Source organism: Salvelinus alpinus, chromosome 2 (genome assembly GCF_045679555.1).
Source record: "Salvelinus alpinus chromosome 2, SLU_Salpinus.1, whole genome shotgun sequence".
Taxonomy (NCBI): Eukaryota; Metazoa; Chordata; class Actinopteri; order Salmoniformes; family Salmonidae; genus Salvelinus; species Salvelinus alpinus.
In genome coordinates this window covers 32,916,691-32,933,440 of record NC_092087.1, presented here as the reverse complement: position 1 = coordinate 32,933,440, position 16,750 = coordinate 32,916,691, and positions in this window count along the sequence as shown.

Here is a 16,750-nt window from a genome sequence, read left to right as displayed (position 1 = left end):
TTACTCCTGACACGGTTACTCCTGGCATTACTCCTGACATTGTTACTCCTGACACGGTTACTTCCGACATGGTTACTCCTGACACGGTTACTCCTGGCACGGTTACTCCTGACACAGGTTACGCCTGACACGGTTACTCATGACACGGTTACTCCTGACTTGGTTACTCCTGACACGGGCACTCCTGGCACGGTCACTCCTGGCACGGTTACTCCTGACACGGTTACTCCTGACATGTTGCTCCTGACACAGTTACTCCTGACATATGTACAACTGACACGGTTACTCCTGACACGGTTACTCCTGACACGGTTACTCCTGACACGGTTACTCCTGACACGGTTACTCCTGACACGGTTACTCCTGGCATGGTCATTCCTGACACGGTTACTCCTGACATGGTTACTCCTGACACGGTTACTCCTGACACAGGTTACGCCTGACACGGTTACTCCTGACACGGTCACTCCTGACACGGTTACTCCTGACACGGTTACTCCTGACACAGGTTACGCCTGCCACAGGTTACTCATGACACGGTTACTCCTGACACGGTTACTCCTGGCACGGTCACTCCTGACACGGTTACTCCTGACACGGTTACTCCTGACATGTTACTCCTGACATGGTTACTCCTGACACGGTTACTCCTGGCATGGTTACTCCTGGCACGGTTACTCCTGACATGGTTACTCCTGGCACAGTTACTCCTAGCATGGTTACTCCTGACACAGTTACTCATGGCATGGTTACTCCTTACACGGTCACTCCTGACACAGTTACTCCTGGCATGGTTACTCCTGGCACGGTTACTCCTGACATGGTTACTCCTGGCACAGTTACTCCTATTATGGTTACTCCTGACACAGTTACTCATGGCATGGTTACTCCTGACACGGTTACTGCTGACACGGTTACTCCTGGCACGGTTACTCCTGACACGGTTACTCCTGACACGGTTACTCCCGGCACGGTTACTCCTGACACAGTCACTCCTGGCACGGTTACTCCCGACACAGTTACTCCTACCACGGTTACTCCTGACACAGTCACTCCTGACACGGTTACTCCTGACACGGTTACTCCCGGCACGGTTACTCCCGGCACGGTTACTCCTGGCACGGTTACTCCTGACATGGTTACTCCTGACACGGTTACTCCTGGCATTACTCCTGACATGGTTACTCCTGACACGGTTACTTCCGACATGGTTACTCCTGACACGGTTACTCTTGGCACGGTTACTCTTGACACGGTTACTCCCGACACGGTTACTCCCGACACGGTTACTCCTGACACGGTTACTCCTGGCATGGTCACTCCTGACATGGTTACTCCTAACATGGTTACTCCTGACATGGTTACTCCTGGCACGGTTACTCCCGACATGGTTACTCCTGACATGGTTACTCCTGGCACGGTTACTCCTGGCATGGTTACTCTCGACACAGTTACTCCCAGCACGGTTACTCCTGACACGGTTACTCCTGACATAGTTACTCCTGACACGGTTACTCCTGACATAGTTACTCCTGACACGGTTACTCCTGGCATTACTCCTGACATGGTTACTCCTGACACGGTTACTCCTGGCATTACTCCTGACATGGTTACTCCTGACACGGTTACTCCTGGCATTACTCCTGACATAGTTACTCCTGACACGGTTACTCCTGGCATTACTCCTGACATTGTTACTCCTGACACGGTTACTTCCGACATGGTTACTCCTGACACGGTTACTCCTGGCACGGTTACTCCTGACACAGGTTACGCCTGACACGGTTACTCATGACACGGTTACTCCTGACTTGGTTACTCCTGACACGGGCACTCCTGGCACGGTCACTCCTGGCACGGTTACTCCTGACACGGTTACTCCTGACACGGTTACTCCTGACATGTTGCTCCTGACACAGTTACTCCTGACATATGTACAACTGACACGGTTACTCCTGACACGGTTACTCCTGACACGGTTACTCCTGACACGGTTACTCCTGACACGGTTACTCCTGACACGGTTACTCCTGGCATGGTCATTCCTGACACGGTTACTCCTGACATGGTTACTCCTGACACGGTTACTCCTGACACAGGTTACGCCTGACACGGTTACTCCTGACACGGTCACTCCTGACACGGTTACTCCTGACACGGTTACTCCTGACACAGGTTACGCCTGACACAGGTTACTCATGACACGGTTACTCCTGACACGGTTACTCCTGGCACGGTTACTCCTGGCACGGTCACTCCTGACACGGTTACTCCTGACACGGTTACTCCTGACATGTTACTCCTGACATGGTTACTCCTGACACGGTTACTCCTGGCATGGTTACTCCTGGCACGGTTACTCCTGACATGGTTACTCCTGGCACAGTTACTCCTAGCATGGTTACTCCTGACACAGTTACTCATGGCATGGTTACTCCTTACACGGTCACTCCTGACACAGTTACTCCTGGCATGGTTACTCCTGGCACGGTTACTCCTGACATGGTTACTCCTGGCACAATTACTCCTATTATGGTTACTCCTGACACAGTTACTCATGGCATGGTTACTCCTGACACGGTTACTGCTGACACGGTTACTCCTGGCACGGTTACTCCTGACACGGTTACTCCTGACACGGTTACTCCCGGCACGGTTACTCCTGACACAGTCACTCCTGGCACGGTTACTCCCGACACAGTTACTCCTACCACGGTTACTCCTGACACAGTCACTCCTGACACGGTTACTCCTGACACGGTTACTCCCGGCACGGTTACTCCCGGCACGGTTACTCCTGGCACGGTTACTCCTGACATGGTTACTCCTGACACGGTTACTCCTGGCATTACTCCTGACATGGTTACTCCTGACACGGTTACTTCCGACATGGTTACTCCTGACACGGTTACTCTTGGCACGGTTACTCTTGACACGGTTACTCCCGACACGGTTACTCCCGACACGGTTACTCCTGACACGGTTACTCCTGGCATGGTCACTCCTGACATGGTTACTCCTAACATGGTTACTCCTGACATGGTTACTCCTGGCACGGTTACTCCCGACATGGTTACTCCTGACATGGTTACTCCTGGCACGGTTACTCCTGGCATGGTTACTCTCGACACAGTTACTCCCAGCACGGTTACTCCTGACACGGTTACTCCTGACATAGTTACTCCTGACACGGTTACTCCTGACATAGTTACTCCTGACACGGTTACTCCTGGCATTACTCCTGACATGGTTACTCCTGACACGGTTACTCCTGGCATTACTCCTGACATGGTTACTCCTGACACGGTTACTCCTGGCATTACTCCTGACATAGTTACTCCTGACACGGTTACTCCTGGCATTACTCCTGACATTGTTACTCCTGACACGGTTACTTCCGACATGGTTACTCCTGACACGGTTACTCCTGGCACGGTTACTCCTGGCACGGTTACTCCTGGCACGGTTACTCCTGACATAGTTACTCCTGACACGGTTACTCCTGGCATTACTCCTGACATGGTTACTCCTGACACGGTTACTCCTGACATTACTCCTGACATGGTTACTCCTGACACGGTTACTTCCGACATGGTTACTCTTGACACGGTTACTCCTGACATGGTTACTCCTGACACAGGTTACTCCTGGCACGGTTACTCCTGGCACGGTTACTCCTGGCACGGTTACTCCTGACACGGTTACTCCTGACACGGTTACTCCTGACACAGGTTACTCCTGGCACGGTTACTCCTGCCACGGTTACTCTTGACACGGTTACTCCTGGCACGGTTACTCCTGACACGGTTACTCCTGGCACGGTTACTCCTGGCACGGTTACTCCTGGAACGGTTACTCCTGGCACGGTTACTCCTGGCACGGTTACTCCTGGAACGGTTACTCCTGGCACGGTTACTCCTGGCACGGTTACTCCTGGCACGGTTACTCCTGGCACGGTTACTCCTGACACGGTTACTCCTGACACAGGTTACTCCATCATTCACCAAACTTTAAAAGAGCTGCCACAATTAGCACCTATTACTGGGGTATGTACACAGGAGCAGCTCACCATCTACTGCAGTTGCATTAGCACAGTACCACTAAGAAGAAACCAGAGGAGTGTGTCCTGGGGGGACTGTCTGTTAGTGTCTGTCTGTTAGTGTCTGTCTGTTAGTGTCTGTCTGTTAGTGTCTGTCTGTTAGTGTCTGTCTGTTAGTGTCTGTCTGTTGGTGTCTGTCTGTTGGTGTCTGTCTGTTAGTGTCTGTCTGTTAGTGTCTGTCTGTTAGTGTCTGTCTGTTAGTGTCTGTCTGTTAGTGTCAGTCTGTTAGTGTCTGTCTGTTAGTGTCAGTCTGTTGGTGTCTGTCTGTTGGTGTCTGTCTGTTAGTGTCTGTCTGTTAGTGTCTGTCTGTTAGTGTCTGTCTGTTAGTGTCTGTCTGTTAGTGTCTGTCTGTTAGTGTCTGTCTGTTAGTGTCAGTCTGTTAGTGTCTGTCTGTTAGTGTCTGTCTGTTAGTGTCTGTCTGTTAGTGTCAGTCTGTTAGTGTCTGTCTGTTAGTGTCAGTCTGTTAGTGTCTGTCTGTTAGTGTCTGTCTGTTAGTGTCTGTCTGTTAGTGTCTGTCTGTTAGTGTCTGTCTGTTAGTGTCTGTCTGTTGGTGTCTGTCTGTTGGTGTCTGTCTGTTGGTGTCTGTCTGTTAGTGTCTGTCTGTTAGTGTCTGTCTGTTAGTGTCTGTCTGTTAGTGTCTGTCTGTTAGTGTCAGTCTGTTAGTGTCTGTCTGTTAGTGTCAGTCTGTTGGTGTCTGTCTGTTGGTGTCTGTCTGTTAGTGTCTGTCTGTTAGTGTCTGTCTGTTAGTGTCTGTCTGTTAGTGTCTGTCTGTTAGTGTCTGTCTGTTAGTGTCTGTCTGTTAGTGTCAGTCTGTTAGTGTCTGTCTGTTAGTGTCTGTCTGTTAGTGTCTGTCTGTTAGTGTCAGTCTGTTAGTGTCTGTCTGTTAGTGTCAGTCTGTTAGTGTCTGTCTGTTAGTGTCTGTCTGTTAGTGTCTGTCTGTTAGTGTCTGTCTGTTAGTGTCTGTCTGTTAGTGTCTGTCTGTTGGTGTCTGTCTGTTGGTGTCTGTCTGTTGGTGTCTGTCTGTTAGTGTCTGTCTGTTAGTGTCTGTCTGTTAGTGTCTGTCTGTTAGTGTCTGTCTGTTAGTGTCTGTCTGTTAGTGTCTGTCTGTTGGTGTCTGTCTGTTAGTGTCTGTCTGTTAGTGTCTGTCTGTTAGTGTCTGTCTGTTAGTGCCAGTCTGTTAGTGTCAGTCTGTTAGTGTCAGTCTGTTAGTGCCAGTCTGTTAGTGTCTGTCTGTTAGTGTCTGTCTGTTAGTGCCAGTCTGTTAGTGTCAGTCTGTTAGTGTCAGTCTGTTAGTGCCTGTCTGTTAGTGTCTGTCTGTTAGTGTCTGTCTGTTAGTGTCTGTCTGTTAGTGTCAGTCTGTTAGTGTCAGTCTGTTAGTGTCAGTCTGTTAGTGTCTGTCTGTTAGTGTCTGTCTGTTAGTGTCTGTCTGTTAGTGTCTGTCTGTTAGTGTCTGTCTGTTAGTGTCTGTCTGTTGGTGTCAGTCTGTTAGTGTCTGTGTGTTAGTGTCTGTCTGTTAGTGCCAGTCTGTTAGTGTCTGTCTGTTAGTGTCTGTCTGTTAGTGCCAGTCTGTTAGTGTCAGTCTGTTAGTGTCTGTCTGTTAGTGTCTGTCTGTTAGTGTCTGTCTGTTAGTGCCAGTCTGTTAGTGTCTGTGTGTTAGTGTCTGTCTGTTAGTGCCGGTCTGTTAGTGTCTGTGTGTTAGTGTCTGTCTGTTAGTGCCAGTCTGTTAGTGTCTGTCTGTTAGTGCCAGTCTGTTAGTGTCTGTGTGTTAGTGTCTGTCTGTTAGTGCCGGTCTGTTAGTGTCTGTGTGTTAGTGTCTGTCTGTTAGTGCCAGTCTGTTAGTGTCTGTCTGTTAGTGCCAGTCTGTTAGTGTCTGTGTGTTAGTGTCTGTCTGTTAGTGCCAGTCTGTTAGTGTCTGTCTGTTAGTGCCAGTCTGTTAGTGTCTGTGTGTTAGTGTCTGTCTGTTAGTGCCAGTCTGTTAGTGTCTGTCTGTTAGTGTCTGTCTGTTAGTGCCAGTCTGTTAGTGTCTGTGTGTTAGTGTCTGTCTGTTAGTGCCGGTCTGTTAGTGTCTGTGTGTTAGTGTCTGTCTGTTAGTGCCAGTCTGTTAGTGTCTGTCTGTTAGTGCCAGTCTGTTAGTGTCTGTGTGTTAGTGTCTGTCTGTTAGTGCCGGTCTGTTAGTGTCTGTGTGTTAGTGTCTGTCTGTTAGTGCCAGTCTGTTAGTGTCTGTCTGTTAGTGCCAGTCTGTTAGTGTCTGTGTGTTAGTGTCTGTCTGTTAGTGCCAGTCTGTTAGTGTCTGTCTGTTAGTGTCTGTCTGTTAGTGCCAGTCTGTTAGTGTCTGTCTGTTAGTGCCAGTCTGTTAGTGTCTGTGTGTTAGTGTCTGTCTGTTAGTGCCAGTCTGTTAGTGTCTGTCTGTTAGTGTCTGTCTGTTAGTGTCTGTCTGTTAGTGTCTGTCTGTTAGTGTCTGTCTGTTAGTGTCTGTGTGTGTGAGAGAGAGAGGGAGAGAGAGAACTGTAACTAATTCAGAAAAACACATGCTGATTATTGTACTGTGCTGATTGTGCACCAACAGACATAGAACCTCATGAAAGCCTGCTGTGTGCTCTGTGATTGCCAGATGTGTGTATATATGGGTGTGTTTGTGAGTAACATACAGTATAACACACACACAGACAGAAATAGCATACACATAATGCATTGCACAAACACCAGAGGGGAGACCATACAATACACTGTCACATTCAAAACACACACACACACGGTAGAGGGGGGTGAGTGTGTGTCTGTGTGCGTACAGGGGAAGAGTAGACGGGAGATTAGGGTCTAAAGTCTCTCAGTCTCCAGGACAATCCAGCCTGCCTGGCTACCCTCCATTCCTATTATAATACACACAGATACAGAGAGAGAGGGGGGTGGGGGAGAGAAAGAAAGAGAGGGGGGAGAGAAACCAACAGAGGGGGAAAGGGGAGACAGACACAGGAAGGAGAGGGAAGGGGAGAGAGGGGTAGAGGTGGGAGAGAGCGAGAAGGAGACAGACACAGGAAGGAGAGGGAAGGGGAGAGAGGGGTAGAGGTGGGAGAGAGCGAGAAGGAGACAGAAAACAGCAGAATCTCCTCCTCAACTCAGTCCAGATATGAATGACCCTTGTAACTGAACGAGCCCCATACTGGCTGAGCTGAAAAGCTGATGATGTTGTCATGCAAACAGCTGTGCCTGCTACATATCCCGTTGGACATTTCTCCCCACACAAATGGACTGATTGCTTTGTACAAACATTGCTTGCTAAATGAATGCTATCACTACGCACATCAAACATTGCTTGCTAAATGAATGCTATCACTAGCCACATCAACCATTGCTTGCTAAATGAATGCTATCACTAGCCACATCAAACATTGCTTGCTAAATGAATGCTATCACTAGCCACATCAACCATTGCTTGCTAAATGAATGCTATCACTAGCCACATCAAACATTGCTTGCTAAATGAATGCTATCACTAGCCACATCAACCATTGCTTGCTAAATGAATGCTATCACTAGCCACATCAAACATTGCTTGCTAAATGAATGCTATCACTAGCCACATCAAACATTGCTTGCTAAATGAATGCTATCACTAGCCACATCAAACATTGCTTGCTAAATGAATGCTATCACTAGCCACATCAACCATTGCTTGCTAAATGAATGCTATCACTAGCCACATCAAACATTGCTTGCTAAATGAATGCTATCACTAGCCACATCAACCATTGCTTGCTAAATGAATGCTATCACTAGCCACATCAAACATTGCTTGCTAAATGAATGCTATCACTAGCCACATCAAACATTGCTTGCTAAATGAATGCTATCACTAGCCACATCAACCATTGCTTGCTAAATGAATGCTATCACTAGCCACATCAAACATTGCTTGCTAAATGAATGCTATCACTAGCCACATCAAACATTGCTTGCTAAATGAATGCTATCACTAGCCACATCAACCATTGCTTGCTAAATGAATGCTATCACTAGCCACATCAAACATTGCTTGCTAAATGAATGCTATCACTAGCCACATCAAACATTGCTTGCTAAATGAATGCTATCACTAGCCACATCAAACATTGTGCTTTTCCTGAACTCAAACGCAATATTCTGGTCATCATATTAATGAAGTATTTAGAAATGTTTAGCATTTCTATTTCTTTTTGTTTGGTTCCGCCAAAGAACTGGCTGGTGTAATCATTAGTCCAAACTGTAGCAAACAGACAACGTTTTGCAACGAAAATTATAGTTTATATTGGAGAAACGCAGCTTGGTTCCGTTGGTATCCTAGTGAATACACCCCTGGCTTCCTAGGTGAGCGCGCCGGCCTAGTTCGCGGCTTTACGCACAGCCTCTTGTTAATTGGTTTCTCCCGTTTAAGGGGTGTTTTCATGGTCTATCAGAAACGCTGACGTTTATGTAAATTGATTCGTTGTTTTCACAAACGTGCTAATTTCAAGCCGTTATAAAGTTAGTGGTACAGTAAAAAGGTTGGGAACAACTGTGATAGCCTGTTATATTCAGCTGTGTGAGTTTACTATTGACACTGACAATTGTAGGCCTATAAGTGTTGTGTATTGCTATAGGCCAATTTAGTTTCTCAAGTTACATATTATTTCTGTCATCTGTACATGTTTGTAACTACAACCTCAAGTCTTCATCTCTTGCACAGTAATAAATACCACTCACCTACTGAATATCGAACCTGGATTGTCTGCCACTAGCCTAGCTTACTGAGCTGAAGCCTAGGCATTAGCATGGGGAACCAACACACGTTTTCAGGTATGAGGCAAGGCTAATCATTTTGCAAGCATGATTCTTTGCACCACCTCTGCTAGGCTACTTGAGCATTAGTGTCTTTGCACCACCTCTGCTAGGCTACTTGAGCATTAGTGTCTTTGCACCACCTCTGCTAGGCTACTTGAGCATTAGTGTCTTTGCACCACCTCTGCTAGGCTACTTGAGCATTAGTGTCTTTGCACCACCTCTGCTAGGCTACTTGAGCATTAGTGTCTTTGCACCACCTCTGCTAGGCTACTTGAGCATTAGTGTCTTTGCACCACCTCTGCTAGGCTACTTGAGCATTAGTGTCTTTGCACCACCTCTGCTAGGCTACTTGAGCATTAGTGTCTTTGAACGCTTGTTAGTATGTTCACATTGCAGCCTGAGTCTCCCTCTGATCTGTATGTCCGTCCGTGGTCTTTAGCCGGGTGTTCAGTGTTCTGGCTGGTGTTTAGAGTATCTGATCATTAGCCCTCATATCCACACTCACAGGGCTGTGTGTGTGTGGCAATGCTGTCTAATATCAACCCTTACAGAGCTGGCGGTAGCACCCTGACCCTTGCTCGTTTGGTCACATCCTGTTTGTTTCTGACCCATTTCCTGCCGGCTGGTGCTGCACTGTTTGAGCTGGCGACACATCGCTCTCTGGTCACTGGGAGGGCAGGTGTGGAGAGAGGAACTCAGTGTGTGTGTCTGATAGAGAGTGAGCGAGAGACAGACTCAGTTAGAAGGATATTTTGGGCACAGTCAACCCAGCAAATTATTTGTAGGATTGAGTTACTGAGTGTGTGTTGTGCTGGATGGCACTGTGTGTATGCGTACCTATGTGCTTGCTTGTGTATGTATGTGTTGGCATCGGAGAAGACTGGCAGGCTAGCGAGTCTGTGGTAAGGCAGTGTGTGTGGATGTGTTGGCATCGGAGCAGACTGGCAGGCTAGGGAGTCTGTGGTAAGGCAGTGTGTGTGGATGTGTTGGCATCGGAGCAGACTGGCAGGCTAGCGAGTCTGGTAGGCAGTGTGTGTGGATGTGTTGGCATCGGAGCAGACTGGCAGGCTAGGGAGTCTGTGGTAAGGCAGTGTGTGTGGATGTGTTGGCATCGGAGCAGACTGGCAGGCTAGGGAGTCTGTGGTAAGGCAGTGTGTGTGGATGTGTTGGCATCGGAGCAGACTGGCAGGCTAGGGAGTCTGTGGTAAGGCAGTGTGTGTGGATGTGTTGGCATCGGAGCAGACTGGCAGGCTAGCGAGTCTGTGGTAGGCAGTGTGTGTGGATGTGTTGGCATCGGAGCAGGCTAGGGAGTCTGTGGTAAGGCAGTGTGTGTGGATGTGTTGGCATCGGAGCAGGCTAGGGAGTCTGTGGTAAGGCAGTGTGTGTGGATGTGTTGGCATCGGAGCAGGCTAGGGAGTCTGTGGTAAGGCAGTGTGTGTGGATGTGTTGGCATCGGAGCAGGCTAGGGAGTCTGTGGTAAGGCAGTGTGTGTGGATGTGTTGGCATCGGAGCAGGCTAGGGAGTCTGTGGTAAGGCAGTGTGTGTGGATGTGTTGGCATCGGAGCAGGCTAGGGAGTCTGTGGTAAGGCAGTGTGTGTGGATGTGTTGGCATCGGAGCAGGCTAGGGAGTCTGTGGTAAGGCAGTGTGTGTGGATGTGTTGGCATCGGAGCAGGCTAGGGAGTCTGTGGTAAGGCAGTGTGTGTGGATGTGTTGGCATCGGAGCAGGCTAGGGAGTCTGTGGTAAGGCAGTGTGTGTGGATGTGTTGGCATCGGAGCAGGCTAGGGAGTCTGTGGTAAGGCAGTGTGTGTGGATGTGTTGGCATCGGAGCAGGCTAGGGAGTCTGTGGTAAGGCAGTGTGTGTGGATGTGTTGGCATCGGAGCAGGCTAGGCAGTCTGTGGTAAGGCAGTGTGTGTGGATGTGTTGGCATCGGAGCAGACTGGCAGGCTAGCGAGTCTGTGGTAGGCAGTGTGTGTGGATGTGTTGGCATCGGAGCAGACTGGCAGGCTAGGGAGTCTGTGGTAAGGCAGTGTGTGTGGATGTGTTGGCATCGGAGCAGACTGGCAGGCTAGGGAGTCTGTGGTAAGGCAGTGTGTGTGGATGTGTTGGCATCGGAGCAGACTGGCAGGCTAGGGAGTCTGTGGTAAGGCAGTGTGTGTGGATGTGTTGGCATCGGAGCAGACTGGCAGGCTAGCGAGTCTGTGGTAGGCAGTGTGTGTGGATGTGTTGGCATCGGAGCAGGCTAGGGAGTCTGTGGTAAGGCAGTGTGTGTGGATGTGTTGGCATCGGAGCAGGCTAGGGAGTCTGTGGTAAGGCAGTGTGTGTGGATGTGTTGGCATCGGAGCAGGCTAGGGAGTCTGTGGTAAGGCAGTGTGTGTGGATGTGTTGGCATCGGAGCAGGCTAGGGAGTCTGTGGTAAGGCAGTGTGTGTGGATGTGTTGGCATCGGAGCAGGCTAGGGAGTCTGTGGTAAGGCAGTGTGTGTGGATGTGTTGGCATCGGAGCAGGCTAGGGAGTCTGTGGTAAGGCAGTGTGTGTGGATGTGTTGGCATCGGAGCAGGCTAGGGAGTCTGTGGTAAGGCAGTGTGTGTGGATGTGTTGGCATCGGAGCAGGCTAGGGAGTCTGTGGTAAGGCAGTGTGTGTGGATGTGTTGGCATCGGAGCAGGCTAGGGAGTCTGTGGTAAGGCAGTGTGTGTGGATGTGTTGGCATCGGAGCAGGCTAGGGAGTCTGTGGTAAGGCAGTGTGTGTGGATGTGTTGGCATCGGAGCAGGCTAGGGAGTCTGTGGTAAGGCAGTGTGTGTGGATGTGTTGGCATCGGAGCAGGCTAGGCAGTCTGTGGTAAGGCAGTGTGTGTGGATGTGTTGGCATCGGAGCAGACTGGCAGGCTAGCGAGTCTGTGGTAGGCAGTGTGTGTGGATGTGTTGGCATCGGAGCAGACTGGCAGGCTAGCGAGTCTGTGGTAGGCAGTGTGTGTGGATGGGGAAGGGGGTTGTGTGCTGTGTGAAAGAGCTGTCAGAGTGACGCTCCTCCTGAATTTAATACAGAACAACTCTCCTAACAGTCATACCTCCTCTGCCTCCTCTCTTTACCTCCCCTCTACCCCCACTCTAACTTTAGTTTCTCTACCACTCCTCTACTCCTCACCCCATTTCACCCCTTCTCTACCTCCTCTGGATCTTCTCTTTAACCTTCTCTACCTCGCCTCTCTCTCTCCCCTTTGCACCTCTTCTCTCTCAACCTCTTCTGTTTACCTCCTCTCTTTACCTCTCCTCTCAACCCCTCCTCGCTCTTTCTCTCTTTTTCTACCTACTCACCCCACCACATTTATACTAACAAAATCCCACTGTGTGTGTGTGTGTGTGTGTGTGTGTGTGTGTGTGTGTGTGTGTGTGTGTGTGTGTGTGTGTGTGTGTGTGTGTGTGTGTGTGTGTGTGTGTGTGTGTGTGTGTGTGTGTGTGTGTGTGTGTGTGTGTGTGTGTGTGTGTGTGTGTGTGTGTGTGTGTGTGTGTGTGTGTATGTGTATGTTTGGGATCAGTTGTTCCTTTCAGGATATTGTATTATTGCAGGGTGAACACTCTCTTAAATGTGGGGATGAAATCCAGGTAAACCATCGGAATGCCATTGGAGTTCTATTGGACTTCCATGTGAATGCAGCGTGATAAATCTCACTGGCACAGCCTTGCCAGAGGGCATACACACTAAGGTTGTAACGACCTGGGTGTCGGGGGGGTGCGAAGTCAGACACAGGAACAGCAGAGCTTCAATATGTTGAGTCTTTAATGACCAACTGGCAACCAAAATGTACAACACGGACGTACTGGGTGTCATACACAACGGTCCAACGACACGGGAGACAAACCCAGTCCACAATACATAAACCACTCCCGAAATCCAAAGCTACAAATGAACAATCCCGCACAAAGAAGCGTACGGGCTGGCTGACTAATAAAGCCACACTAATTAACAACTAACTGAACACAGGTGATACAAATAAACACATAAGGAGGGGGAGGAAAAATAATCAGTGGCAGCTAGTAGGCCGGTGACGACGACCGCCGAGCGCCACCCGAACGGGAAGGAGAGCCTGCCTCGGTTGAAGTCGTGACAAAGGTCTACAGGTTCACTACAAAACACGCGTACACACACATATATTCAGGTTCACAGACCACCCGCCTCACTCTGTGTTATCAAGTTTCCCAGGACACTCGTGAAGAGAAATGTGTTCTGAGAAGATTCTCCCCTCAGACTCGGAGTGTGTTTGTGTTATTCTGTATTTTACAGTAATGGATGTTCTTGTTCCCATGGTGCTGAATCTATGATGGGCCACCCATCAGCTGGAGGTAGGTTCACTCCTCACTTAGGCTTTACATAGAGCTGTGTGTGAGAGAGACAGGTGAGTCTGGGTGGTCCGTGGGGGCGTATTTGTGAGTATGCCTGTCTCCGTGGTGACAGTAGACTCATGAACGCTCTGCCATCAGATATCCATGGATAACTCCCAGCCTGAGACACACTCTCAGCCAATCCTCTCTGATTGAACACATCTTCACACACACTCATCTCATCCTCCTTCACAAAGATTCAGCCCCCAGATGAAGCCCTTAAATGATGTCACCTGGGTAATCTGAGCTAGTAAGGCATTAAACTGTCACAGCTTCAGGAAGGAAGAGCTCTCTGCTTGTTCACACAAATCCTCCCATCCACATTCCTCACCTCTCTGATCACAAACTCATAAAAAATTTACAGATGACATCTAACTTCCCATGCTGTTGGTAAGAAGAATAGAAAAGAGAACATATGTATTGTACACACATAGGCCTGCAGCTTTATCCTCGTAATACTCACAGATATCCACACCCCACATGGACAGAGCTTTGGATGCGGTTGTCTTTGAACGGTAAAATATTGCATAGCAGGACACCAACTACGTGCCACGGGGCTCCATAAAGGACAGTGATGAATTATTATACACTGAGTGTACAAACATTACAAACACCTTCCCAATATTGAGTTGTACTCCCTTTTGCCCTCAGAACAGCCTCCATTCATCGGGTCATGGACTCTGCAAGTGTTCCACAGGGATGCTGGCCCACCTTGACTCCAATGCTTCCCACAATTTTGTCAAATTGGCTGGATGTCCTTCTGGTGGTGGACCATTCTTGACATACTCAAACAGGTGCGCCTGGCACCTACTACCATACCCCGTTCAAAGGCACATAAATATTTTGTCTTGAACATTCACCCTCTGAATGGCACACATACACAATACATGTCTCAATTGTCTCAGGGTTTAAAAATCCTTCTTTAACCTGTCTCCTCCCCTTCATCTACATTGATTGAAGTGGATTTAACAAGTGACATCAATAAGGGATCATAGCTTCACATGGATTCACCTGGTCAGTCTATGTCATGGAAAGAGCAGGTGTTCCTAATGTTTTGTACACTCAGTGTATAGGATAAAACATAGACACAGAAGAGTTAAATGTATTATAATTTAAGCAGAACATGACAGTATCTATTCTCTTTACATCATGTGACATCCACTTTCACCCAAACAAACCTTGGGTTTCTCTCAGTTCTGTTTTCACCCAAACAAACCTTGGGTTTCTCTCAGTTCTGTTTTCCCCCAAACAAACCTTGGGTTTCTCTCAGTCCTGTTTTCACCCAAACAAACCTTGGGTTTCTCTCAGTTCTGTTTTCACCCAAACAAACCTTGGGTTTCTCTCAGTTCTGTTTTCCCCCAAACAAACCTTGGGTTTCTCTCAGTTCTGTTTTCACCCAAACAAACCTTGGGTTTCTCTCAGTTCTGTTTTCACCCAAACAAACCTTGGGTTTCTCTCAGTTCTGTTTTCCCCCAAACAAACCTTGGGTTTCTCTCAGTTCTGTTTTCCCCCAAACAAACCTTGGGTTTCTCTCAGTTCTGTTTTCCCCCAAACAAACCTTGGGTTTCTCTCAGTTCTGTTTTCACCCAAACAAACCTTGGGTTTCTCTCAGTTCTGTTTTCCCCCAAACAAACCTTGGGTTTCTCTCAGTTCTGTTTTCCCCCAAACAAACCTTGGGTTTCTCTCAGTTCTGTTTTCCCCCAAACAAACCTTGGGTTTCTCTCAGTTCTGTTTTCCCCCAAACAAACCTTGGGTTTCTCTCAGTTCTGTTTTCACCCAAACAAACCTTGGGTTTCTCTCAGTTCTGTTTTCACCCAAACAAACCTTGGGTTTCTCTCAGTTCTGTTTTCCCCCAAACAAACCTTGGGTTTCTCTCAGTTCTGTTTTCCCCCAAACAAACCTTGGGTTTCTCTCAGTTCTGTTTTCCCCCAAACAAACCTTGGGTTTCTCTCAGTTCTGTTTTCCCCCAAACAAACCTTGGGTTTCTCTCAGTTCTGTTTTCCCCCAAACAAACCTTGGGTTTCTCTCAGTTCTGTTTTCCCCCAAACAAACCTTGGGTTTCTCTCAGTTCTGTTTTCCCCCAAACAAACCTTGGGTTTCTCTCAGTTCTGTTTTCCCCCAAACAAACCTTGGGTTTCTCTCAGTTCTGTTTTCCCCCAAACAAACCTTGGGTTTCTCTCAGTTCTGTTCAATACGGCAGGTTGTTGTTTAAAGATCCTCCTTTATGCTGTGAGGATTTTTACGACACCGGTTGTTTTATCAGATGGACATCTTGTGGTCGATTGTTGGCCTCCTGCATATATACTTTGTCCTCTGTTGTAAACCGCAAAAGCTCATTTGATTTATGTGATTAAAAAACTGGACACTTTATTAAATAACTACAATAAAACTAAAGACAGACTTCATTTGGCCGTTAGTTGTTATTTACGTTCAAGTTATATCAGGTAGGAACCTACGTTGGTAGGTCCTTGGGTTTCCTTTCTGACAGCTGTTTGAACACGCTGACTGTTTCTTCTCTGCCTGTGTTGAACAGCTGGGATATTATCTGTCTTTGATCTTATTGGAGCTAGGTGAGTGTTTTTAATACCAGATACCTATGAAAGAAGCGTAGCTAATTTGATTGTCTGTGTCTAGCTAGCCCTTTTCAGTGTTCTCTGGCTAACGTTAGCTAAGATAGCAAGCTTACCGTGTATGTGGACACAGTACTATTGTTGACCGCCGTTAGGTATTTGTTACACATTTAAATGTTCACATTCATTTGATATGGTGTCAATCTTACTTCGGGTGTGTTCATTAGTCAGATTCCGTTGTAAAACGTTTTGTCTGTTTGCAACTTAAACCATTTAACTCGAAACATAAATCGTTTTGCAACGAAAACGAGAGTTTCTATTGGACAAATTCGGGTAGGTTCATTCCCCGTTTTGTTCTGTTTTCTTCCGTTTTATTCCTATAGTAAATGGTTTCCGTTGCAAAACGTGAATGAATAGACCCCAGGTCTGGTTGATCGAGACGTTGTGTTGTCTGATGGCAGTAACCATGGAATCTGCCTGTCGCAAAGACGAGCCAAAACTGAACTCCACTCCTACCAGAGGAGACGGGCGCACAGAGGTAATGGGACACAGCGCACAGAGGTAGTGGGACACAGCACACAGAGGTAGTGGGACACAGCACACAGAGGTAGTGGGACACAGAGGTAGTGGGACACAGCGCACAGAGGTAGTGGGACACAGCACACAGAGGTATTGGGACACAGCGCACAGAGGTAGTGGGACACAGCACACAGAGGTAGTGGGACACAGCGCACAGAGGTAGTGGGACACAGCACACAGAGGTAGTGGGACACAGCACACAGAGGTAGTGGGACACGGCACACAGAGGTAGTGGGACACAGCACACAGAGGTAGTGGGACACAGCGCAGAGGTAGTGGGACACAGCACACAGAGGTAGTGGGACACAGCACACAGAGGTAGTGG